An 11,548-nucleotide genomic window follows, 5' to 3' on the forward strand; every position below is an offset into this window, starting at 1 on the left:
CAGACATGGTATGCCATCACACCCTTTGGTTAACTAAAGATTCAGAATGCTCATGGAGTGAGATTGCTTTCACTCACAAAATGCTGGAGCTGCTGAATCATAGATTTGTGTGCTCACTGGAATGCACACATGCAGCATGAATCTGCAGTTAATTTATCGAAAACCAAAACAGTGCAATAGGTGACCTAAATGCTACTTGGTTAAGTTTAGGAACATAATATTTGGATCACTTAAGTAAGCAAAATGCCAGTACATCTGGAACCAGCACTTCACAAACTAACACACCAGCCACAAACCTACCCAGACAAACATGAACCAGCAGGAGTGCCTCTCAACAGCCCCAAGTCAGAGAGGAGTCATAGAGGAAAGCAGTGAAAAAATATATATTTAAAAAATGCTGTATTACATGTATGTTAAGAATATTTGATTCCAGTTATTTAAAGTGAACCATATGCTACTGTATATATGAACAAAATCTGTACCTTGTAATTTTCAGACATAGTGTACCATTTTTGCAAGTTTGGAATTTGTATTTTGCTTTAACATTCCAAAACATTTTTATGTTAATTGTGCCTATTTTAAAATATAAAAAAATATTAGGGAAAAAAAGTGTTATTACTGTGTTCAAAGTTGATGTGCAAGTAATTGTATATATTCTTTGTAAAAATATTATATTTAGAAACATTTAAACACAAAATTTAATATTAAAAAAATGAAAATGTTTTGTAGGCATTAGACGTATAAATAAATAGAGGAAAGTAGTTCATCTAATGAAATGCACTGATATGTTATTATAAATAGTCAAGTTTTAAAACATAACCTTTATTAGATATGCGTTTAAATATACAATTAAAATCAGAGAAGTAAAATGATAGAAAAGTAATGAAAATTAAAATATAATGCTGTAGTAATCTGTGTATCATCTGAATAATCATCTGTCACCTTTTACAAAGGGAAGTGTATGTTACAGAGAATATAGCACCGAGACTGGTGAAATTAATGCTCAATGTTATAATCTATTAGGACATTACTTATCAAATATAGACACAGTTATAGTGTGTTGTTAATCCCCTTGATAATAGATCACCTCTGTTTATAAACACTTTCTTATGTCTCTCTGATATTTGTTTCATTATAGCACATATCTAGGCTCTCCTTTTATAATTAGATAGTTACAATATATACATAAAGCCCTTTGGTGAATGATGGGACACACAGATTACTACAGCCTTATATTTTAACTTTCATTACTTTTCTATCATTTTACTTCACTGATTTTAATTGTATATTTAAATGCATATCTAATAAAGGTTATGTTTTAAAACTTGACTATCTATAATAACATATCAGTGCATTTCATTACATGGACTACTTTCCTCTATTTGTTTATTCAACTTACAGTCCAGAGATAGCACCCCTCAGATTTATCTAGAAAATTAATTAGATTTACTATTAGAGAGGGTTATGTAATATAGAGATGATGTACTGATTTATTTGGTGCGACCTATTAGACTTATGTTCTCATTCATGTAAATTACACACACCTTAAAACATGCAAACTCACTGCTGCTCTGAGGTAGTGTATTTGAAAATTCTATTTTGGCCCTAGTTTGCTTAATTTACATCAATGATTACAATCATAATTGTTGGCACGTTTCCGTGTTGTATTCCTGTTTCTGGAAAGTGCTAGCGAGTTTGACCGATGGTGTATTTATTTCTATTTGTGTTTTCACATGTGTCTTGCAGAGAGAATCATGATTTCACACCCTTGTTTCCTTTTAGTAATTTTGCGAGTTTCAAAAAATTACCAAACACACCAGTGAATGCATACTCACCAAAACACAGTAAAAAAGTAAATTTACCCCTTTTTGTGAATCTAGTCTTCAAAACAGATTGTTCTCTGTGAGGTACGGAGAAAACTCTTTTTCTGGGGCACTCTTGTATAAAATTATCAAATAAAATTTAAGTTTAATTAATATCGATTTAAAATAAATAAATACAAAATTTGAATTTAAACATACAATATCCTTAATATCATGCAATAGATATCTATTGCAGTAAAAACTTTAACATTGGATTCCTGGGAAGCTTTCAAAACAAGCAAAATATATTTTTACCATGTAGATTTGTTTCAGGAAACTCAAATAACTAAATAAGGTATATGAGCAAAAATATAAAAGGCACTTAATTATTTAGAAATAATTATCCCTATATAGTCAAATGTACTGGACCTTTGCTAGTGTAATTATATGTACTAATCATCATAGGTATCAAAAAATATTGAAATGTCCATCAGATTGTATAAATACATAAAAAAAATCAAAATGGATAGTTTAGCAAGAGTCTGTCCAGACACACATATATGGTATAGAGTCTTCAATATTGAGGATATATATATAAAAAAGTGTCACATGGCTTTTTCAAATTACCGATGTGTAGCCTCCCAAAATATATTTACTGTATAATGTATGAATACAGAAAACATTGGTTCACATATAAGCAAGCATGTGATACAGTGAATGTATTGCAACCTAAGAAAAAAGAAAGGAGAAATAGGTTATCCAGCACTAATACCAGGGACTTCTACTGTCCAACCATTTGCCTATAGGGCATTGGACGATGGATGAGAGAATCTCCAGAACAAGTGTTAGGACAGAAACAGAAAAGACAGGCACTTCTGCTTCTGTGTGGTGTTAACCTCAGGGCTCCCTGATACAATGTATTGCAGGAAGTTTACCTGGGGACCAGATGAGAGTGTCTGTAACAGAAGAAAGATATCTCTGTGGTTCAGTTTAAAGTGCCTGAAATTGCAGTCCCAACTGTGCAAACTGGAAACAGTCAGACACATGTTTCGCCCTCAGGATTAGTCCTGTGCACAGATCTCTCTCCATTTTCTCCCCATACGTGAATTGAGTTTTCTAAATCAGTATGAGACTATCAACATGTAGTGTGATGACAAAGGTGCAATTGACTTGCCCTACAACACCAAACACTTTAAACGGTTCAATCACATTAGACACCACTTAATTTGTGAGTTAGTGGAGAAGTTTATTAGTGTAATTTTTGTAACAAGTGATGATAATCCTGCTGATATGTTGTTGACAAAGAGACTAAAGTCACAATTGCTAACAATGTTTTTTAAGGAAATGTGGACTGTAATATACTTGACATGTTGATATGTTTTAATGATTGTTTTTGCATCATCTTATGACTTTGGTTACAGGAGAAATTTACCAAAGTTTATTTTAGTAAGGTAAAATATGATTTATGTGATTTGAGACAGCCCTGAGTGATGGGGTGTTGGAAAGGAGGGTTATCCTGCACTGTCTTCTATCTCCTTATAGTGAAGCCAGCCAGGCATCTATACAAAGATGGGTGTGTTACTGTGCATGCAGTTATGCCAATTTGACTGTGTTGAGTGTAGCAGCTCCTTAGAGGAAGGTAAGTATCTATTACCGCTATTACTGCTGATAATCACACCCCTGCTTAATTACAATACTGTTGTTTATGCCACAACCTGCAAGCCTGGTTAAGGATTACTGTGTAGTCTAAACTGAATTTCACAATACTGCTATTGCCTATTGTTAACCTCCTATGGTATATTCCAATAGGACATATCGACAATCGGAAGTCAGAGAACACAAATTGACAGATTTATCAAACCCCAGGCTACAGGGGTTGGCTGCAGGCAGGAAGTGGATTGTATGTTAATCTTACCATGCTCAAGCAACTGTTTAGGCATAGGTTCATGAAAAAGAGCTGAGCTAAACACTGCTCCTGTGGCACTCCAGCAGAAACACGGTTTCTGGATCCCAAAGATTAATACTAAGTCACCTGTCCACACATTTTATCAGATATACAGCGACTGTCATTTTAGCAGAATGTGAAAGACTCATCTAGTCGAATTCAAATGTGAAGTTTTTGAAAATCCATTGTCACCAAGAGTGTGTCCTTGAAAAGGTAGGGATATTTGGTAAAGTAGGTTGGAGGAGATATTCAAGAAATTTTGCAATGGACTATAGGATAGACCCTCTCTCTGGTGGCTTTTTAGCATCATTTTTCATTTACTTTGGACCTGTTTTTGTTACTTTAGTATTATTAACATCCATAACATTGGCAGTCAATTTTGAGTACCTCATACCACTTGAAACCATGAGGTCAGGACTTAAATGCAATAAAAACATGAGATATGGTTCTTAAATCTGAGTTCCGAATTGCAAATACCCTCATCAGGACTTTGTTCTACTTAAAGCCCCAAATGAAGTCTACGAACTGGGACTTGATTCATCTCAGATCCCCTAAGTTCTGGTGTGTTTGGTGTCCAGGGAAACTGAACCTTTCATCACTACTAATTAGATAAATTATTTAAAATCTTTCACTAGGTATTGCTCAAAATAAGTTCAGACAAATTAAATACAATATCTCCTCTGTTATGGAAGAATAACTGTACACGATGAAGTCTCCTTAAGATTTATTATGCACATCCTTACAGAGCAAGCAAAATCAAATTTGCAAGCTATTGTCATACAGATTATACAGTCTTATACACAAGATTTGTCTAAAACATATGCTAATCAAAGATTTAAAATATACTCCCCTAATAGAAGATTTCCAAACTCATGATTATGACTACAATATCTAAAATAATCCGTAAATGCTAACTTTTCTATTTCTTATACATTTTCCCATCAACAAACTATTATATGCCGGTTAATCACCTACAACTGGCATTTATTTTCAAATATTTATACAAGACAATAAAAAGCAAAATATTTCTGCATATTTTTAGTATTCACTTTTAAAGCTACATTTACCATTATATTTTATGTACATTTGGTGTGACTAAGAGAGTGAAAAGATAGCTAATTGATTATTGTCTAATATGTACAACATTCCTTCCTCCCTCATTTCCTGTTTCTATGGTATATAGAGTCTTAGTCAGATTTTCATATGATCTTTGTAAATCACTATACACAACTTGTAATTCCTGTTCAATAAGTAAGACAGACAATTTTTTCTTTGCCTTTAACCTCCCAAGTCCTTTTAACACATTGTACACAAATTATTGGTCCACACTTGAAGACCATGAATACTATGCCTAAAATAATTATGCCAAACATAATAAATTGTATTATTCCAGAGAAAAGTTTAGCAAATCTTGTACCTAACCACCCAAAAGCTTTCCACCCTTCTCCAGCACCTACCTTTCTCAAGTCTTTCTGTAATTCTTTAGCCTTATTCAAATATCCAATAATTTCTGATTTATTATTGTCTATATATGTGCAACATTCTTGATCTACTACTTCACATGTACCCTTCAGCTGCCAACAAATATTCCAGCACCATTCTATTCTGTAAATCCACTTTCCAAATTTGGGCAACTTCTTCCACTGTTTGATTAAGAGAAACAACCAATTATCCTACCATCTTATCCATTAAAGTCAGTTTTTCTGAAATCACATTTTCTATCATGAAATTAGTGGATAATGGAAAAACTGCAGCAGTACGCTCACCATCTGATAATGTAAATGATATATTCCCTTTTATAATTTTCCTCTTGGTATGCTACTTCAGGTATGTCAGATCAGTGGGTGCCAAATCATGCTGTACAGGTATGTTTCTCTGGTATTTATCTAAGTGGTCAGTAACTCTCATAAAGAGAACTACAATGGAGAGTATGCATCGTCCTCTGGCTCCCAAGGGAATCCATGAATAGGCCCATTTTCCACATACCCAGTACAAACCCTTAGGCAAGGGCATGCCCACTACTTTAGTATAAATGTGTCAAATATATACCATACAGAAAACTGTATTGTTTCCTGCTGCATCTGAACAAGTTGCATTGTCAAAAGTGCAACTATCCTTTTGTAGTTGAAACAAGGTCTCATTAACAACTAAAGACCCTTTATTGTCTACTGAATACTTACAGGAACTATGCATCTTAGTTACAAAACAGGTACTAGGTGTCTTAGTTACAAAAGTTGCACCTGTACAGATAGAATAACCCATTTTGTTTTCCTTTAACATGTAATCCTTAAAATTAATTTTGTGTCCTATACATTGTTTATCAACTATATTTATGCAAAACTCAGGTCTCCCTGTAGCAATTGTCACTTGCAATGTAGGGGAATAAAATAAACTAGTTGCTGTACATTAAGATAGAGAAAATTCATTACAGACAGCATTTTAGGTTCATTGTTAAAACAGGTGTGATTCCTATTTGTTGCTTATGGCAATGTACTTGTCAGGTTCTGGCATAGGATTGGTTATTACTCACCACTGCACTGACTTCCCCTGACTTCTCGTGTGGTCAAACATCTTGTGCGGCAGTGGGTGATGCGCTGAGAATTACGCCTTAGGTGCATTATCATCAGTGGCTGCTCCGTGATTTGGTTTCCATCATGGATGCAGCCATAACAGTCTGTATCACCTGATTGACCCTACAGCCAATGGTAGCATGGTTGTTGTCAGCAGATGCTGCCCTCCAATGGATAGCTACCTTAGGGTATTTAACCAGGCTCTGGGCAACATGAAGTTGCCTGTACAATGTTGTTACTTCTCATGTTTACTTGTCATCACTTCATTCCAGGTTCCCCTGTTATTATACCCTCAAGTCACTTCTGTGCCCTCTTTGTGTGCAGCAGTGCATCAGAAACACCTTGCCTATGAGCATCCACAAGTGCCATCTCCTAGTGAAGTAGTGTGGCTATTGCATCTATTCTGTTGGCTATATACTCAGAATCACTCTCTGCAAGTGCTTCTTTCTAAAGTATATCATTTGGGTCATCGGTTGTGTTTGTCTCCATTCCCATGAATATCGGATACATGACCAAAGGGCTGTGACCTACCTGCTGGGTGCAGCTAAACCCATATCCTGCTTGGAGGGGTCACTGATGAACACCTCCTGGCAGGTTAGACTCTTCACCTTTGGTCAGGTCTCACCAACATCTGATAATTGTGGATTAGGAGATCATACATCCAGGCCCCTCACCTCCAATTCCACCCTTAGCTCCGGACCTCAGCTTTCAACTCCTTAATAGGAGATTCTCCAGAGTTAGGCATGACAGTATTATGTCTGTGGTATTGATAAAGTGAGATAGTATATGTATGCCTACTTCTTTACACTCATAGGTAGGTGATTACAAATCCAACACTTACTTTAATTAAGCATCTTTGCAATCCTACTATGCATTTCTATCATGAAATTTCCTGTCAAAACATATTTATGATCTCCCCTTTGTAAGTCTTTACATACATGTGTTCTTTTTATTATTTAATTTCCATATAATATTTATCATATGTATCATTTACGATATCATGCATAGATATTTAGATATTCAAACTTTCAATCAGAATAAATGTCAAAACAATCAGAAGGCCCCATCAAAAAATGCAAATCCAAAGTCTCAATTCTAGCCTTGGGCCCAACAACATAATTCTATTCATGATGATCTTCACAGTACTCTTTTGAGTTATGTATCTTTTCAGAATTACTGCATTGGCAAGTGGCCAATGTTTTATTATTACTGGACCACTCATTTGTTTGCAAGTAGTACAGGATCTGCCTACTGTATAAAATCACTCACTTGATGCTTTTACTGATGAATTGAAGAAGCTGTATCTTAAAGAATGTCCTCTGATTGAGCTGTCTCAGAAGATTTAAAAAAAATGTACAATATGTAGCATGAATCCACATCATCTTAATTTTACAAGTAAATGGAGTTGTAAGCAAAACTTAATAAGGTTCTTCCAACTGTGAGCTAGCTTGATCTTAGGAAATTCCAGACCATTACCTTATCACCAGGTTGTAGATCATGACAAGCACCTCCAAAGGTATTGGTTATGTACCAATCACAGCAGCATGTATCTTCTTCAGTTGGTTGCTTAGTGAGCTTAAATAATTCATAGTTAAGTAATTTCTCTTACTGACTTTACATGCAGGAGCAATAACAACACTGGTTAGCTTTCCAAATAGTATCTCTTAGGGAAAAATATTTAGTTCTCCACTAGGAGTTATTCTGATCGAATGCAGTACTAATGGTAAAGCTTCTGGCCACTGCAAACTAGTTTCTCTGCATATTTTAGAAAGTTTGATCTTAATTGTCCCATTGTAACATTTGACTTTGCCACTACTTGTGGATGATAAGATATATGTAGCTATTGTTTTATTCCAAGAAGTTTAATTTTTTTTTTAAACTAGTCCAGTAAAATGTATGCCTTGGTCAGATGATATTACATAAGGTATACCATACCTACAGACAAATTCCTGTGTAAGTTTCTTAATTTGTAATTTATGCTGTGACATACACAAGCCACAACATACACTTTGACCCACCCCAAAAGCAAATCTAGACATACCCAAACATTCTAACCTTGGAAGCTGAATGTGAAGGCATTGTTTTAACTGGCAGTCCTGCATTTTTATGCAAGTAGATAATACAGGAAGCACAGTATCTGGCTGCAACTGATGTAAAGCTAGGAGCATACCAATAAGTCTGAATAAGACTAATTATGGCCATCTTACCTGCATGGGTCAGTCCATGGGACATCTGTGCCAGAGTGATTTTGCAGAGGCAGGCTTACCTTCAGAGCTTCATCATAAGCCTTCATTGTCACGTGTACCCTTTGCACTTTCCCACTTAATCCTTTCCTGTAAATCACAAGCCTTTTGCATTTTGATTAATATTTGTTTACTTGGCATGCATATACCATTAGTAATAATGTAAACATTTTCTTTTACAATTTCTCTTTGTGCTTATGCCTTTGCAGAAATATCTGCTCTATGAATTTCATTAGTAATTTCATCATGTCCGGTCATATGAGCTTGGCATTTAATGACCACAATCTGGGAAGATATTTGTATAGCTACAAGCAACTCATGTACTGCTTCTGCATGTGCAATTGGATTGCCTGTTTTTGTCATAAAGTCTCTTTGTTTCCATAATTTACCAAAATTGTGCACCACACCAAAGGCGTATCTACTATCTATGTATAAATTTTAACTTTTTCCATTTCCCAATTGGCATCCTATTGTTAGTTCATTTAGTTCTGCTAACTGTGCTGAGTGTGATGCTAAAAGAGAGGTGGAAAAAGTGTTTTTGTGTCATCTACAACAGCATACCATATTATTGTTGTCCCAGTATCTTTCTGCCTAGGACAGTTCGCATCAACATAGTAGACTAAGTCAGGGCTCTGGAGTGGTACTTCTTCCAAATGTACCATTGGAGTGTATTGTTTATCTATATAATTTAAGCAATCATGAGGGGTTATACTTTCCTCCCCCTATTCCTCTCTCTGAAACACATCAGTTTCATTAACTGGTAGTAAAGTAGCTAGGCTCAAAATATTACTTTTGACAAGGGTAATGTTTGTAGGCATAATGAGGGCCAGTTCCCATTTTGATAAGCATGCAGCAGTAAAATGTTGAGTTTGCTGGCAAGTTACTAGAGCTGATACTACATGTGGGATCTACACTTTAAGATTGCAACCCAAAACAATGTTTGCAGATTTGTCTACAAGTAGTGCAGCTGCTACAATTGCTCTACAATATAGCAAAAATACCCTTGCAATTGGATCTAATTGGGCACTGAAATAAGCTACTGGCCTTTGTTTAAATTGTGTAAGCACTCCTGTTACATGTGCTATGTATTCATGACAGAATAAAGAAAAATCCTTCAGTTCAGTATGTACCAAATGTTCTGGTACAGCAGTTTTAGTCAAGTCATACAAATGTGCATTTAATTATGAATAATTAGGTATCCAGTTTATACAGTAACCTACAATTCCTATAAAACCCCTTCATTTGCTTTTGTTAATGGGTAGTCTTATTTCTTGAATAGCTGCAATTGTATCTGGAGATAGATACATCTTTTGATACCTTGTGTCAATTTTGTGCAAGGAACTTCAAGTTTTGCTATGTCCTTAACTGATGTTTAAAAATCATCTACATAATGAAATAATGTAGAGCCACCTGGAAAAACAAGGGCATATAAGTATTCAGCTGTTTGACTGAAAATTGTGGGTCAATTTAGAAAGCCCTGTGAGATTCTAGTCCAGATGTATTGTGTGCCCCACTTTATGAATGCAAAAAGACAATCACAGAAAAATGTGTACTGTCTGATGGAATTTGCATTAAAATATTGGCAGAATTTGAAACTACAGGATGCAATTGTTCAACAAATGCATGAATTGCTCTTAGGTATTGAACTAGCCTAAAGCTCCTTCCATTGCTCTTGCATTCTGGAAATATGAGTGTATTTGCTGGACTTTGCATTTTAACCAATACCCCTTGATGTAATAGTTCCTGAATTACCGGAAACATGCCTTTTTCTGCATTAGGGCATTTTATGGTCTACTGGGGATTACTGCCCCTGTTTTGAGTTTCACACTAACTGGTGTGGCATGTAGAATACTTCCAACATCATTAGACCCTCTTATCCACAATGTATCAGTAATTGTTGGTAACATTTCTGATACTTCTGGAGGAAGTTCTTTTAGAAGATAAAGCTTCAGAACTTCTGGGCTAGGTGGATCACTAAGCAATGCATTAGTGACAAAATCTTCTTTAGAATCTTGCAATGGTACCCCATCTAGGGTACAGAATACAGTACACCTGAGTTTACACAATACATCTCTTCCTAAAAATTAGCTGGGACATTTGCAGCTAACAGGAATGAGTGGTGGACCGATTGTTAACTTTACCTTTTGCATTTCTTTTAGGAGAATAATTTTTTTTATCTACCTCCTACTGCATGTACAACTTTATTTGTGGTAGGTAAAGTAATTTTGTCTGTTATAAGTGATATTGCAGCCCCCATGTCAATTAAAAATGAATGGTTAGAATGCTCAATTGTCAAATTAACAGTTGGTTCCTTAGAATCACAACATATTAATGATGGGGACTGCTTCATGATGTCATTAAAGATATTCAGCTTCTACAGTGTCATATTTAGAAGGGAACTGTCTGAGTTTCTTGGGATATTTACATTCTCTAGCAAAGTGTCCCTTCCCCTGACAATTGAAACAAATAATTTGTGATTTACAGTATCAAATTTTGGGTGATGGGTAAAAGCACTTTTGTGTTTCTGTTGTTCAGCCAAATCACACATTGATTGAGCAGCTCTAACCTGTAGGTTCATGAGTTTAGAATCTGTTTGTAATTTCATGGTTACCAAATGATCATTCTGATGTACTGCCAAGGTTCAAAGATCATCTGGGTATTTTGTATGCCAAAGTGGATTATTAAATTTAAGACCTTCAACAAAAGCATTGGAAAGAGAGATCTTTGTTTAAATATTTTCTCAATACCACCATAGTTCCCTTACTGATTCTGTGGGTTCCTGTTTAAGCATAAATTTTCCCCAGTTATGCTGTCATGGAAATTGAGTTGTAAATGCTTTCATCACCCAATGCCATTCTTCATCTAAGGCTGCTCTGTCTGTGTCTTTTAGTGGTTCAAAATGCTGATGCTCCCATTTTAACTCTGTCATAAGTGTCTTATATCCCTCAAAGGTTAGAAAACCAGTAAACAAATGTTCCATGTCAGTAT

At 35.3% G+C, this 11,548-nt stretch overlaps 1 pseudogene; it reads right to left on the minus strand.

Moving 5' to 3' along the window:
• Nucleotides 1-4,870: 4,870 nt before the first annotated feature.
• LOC148517517 (uncharacterized) lies at nucleotides 4,871-8,610 on the minus strand (annotated as a pseudogene).
• Nucleotides 8,611-11,548: the final 2,938 nt, after the last annotated feature.

Source organism: Taudactylus pleione, unplaced genomic scaffold (assembly GCF_031769625.1).
Source record: "Taudactylus pleione unplaced genomic scaffold, aTauple2 ptg000214l, whole genome shotgun sequence".
NCBI classification, from domain to species: Eukaryota; Metazoa; Chordata; class Amphibia; order Anura; family Myobatrachidae; genus Taudactylus; species Taudactylus pleione.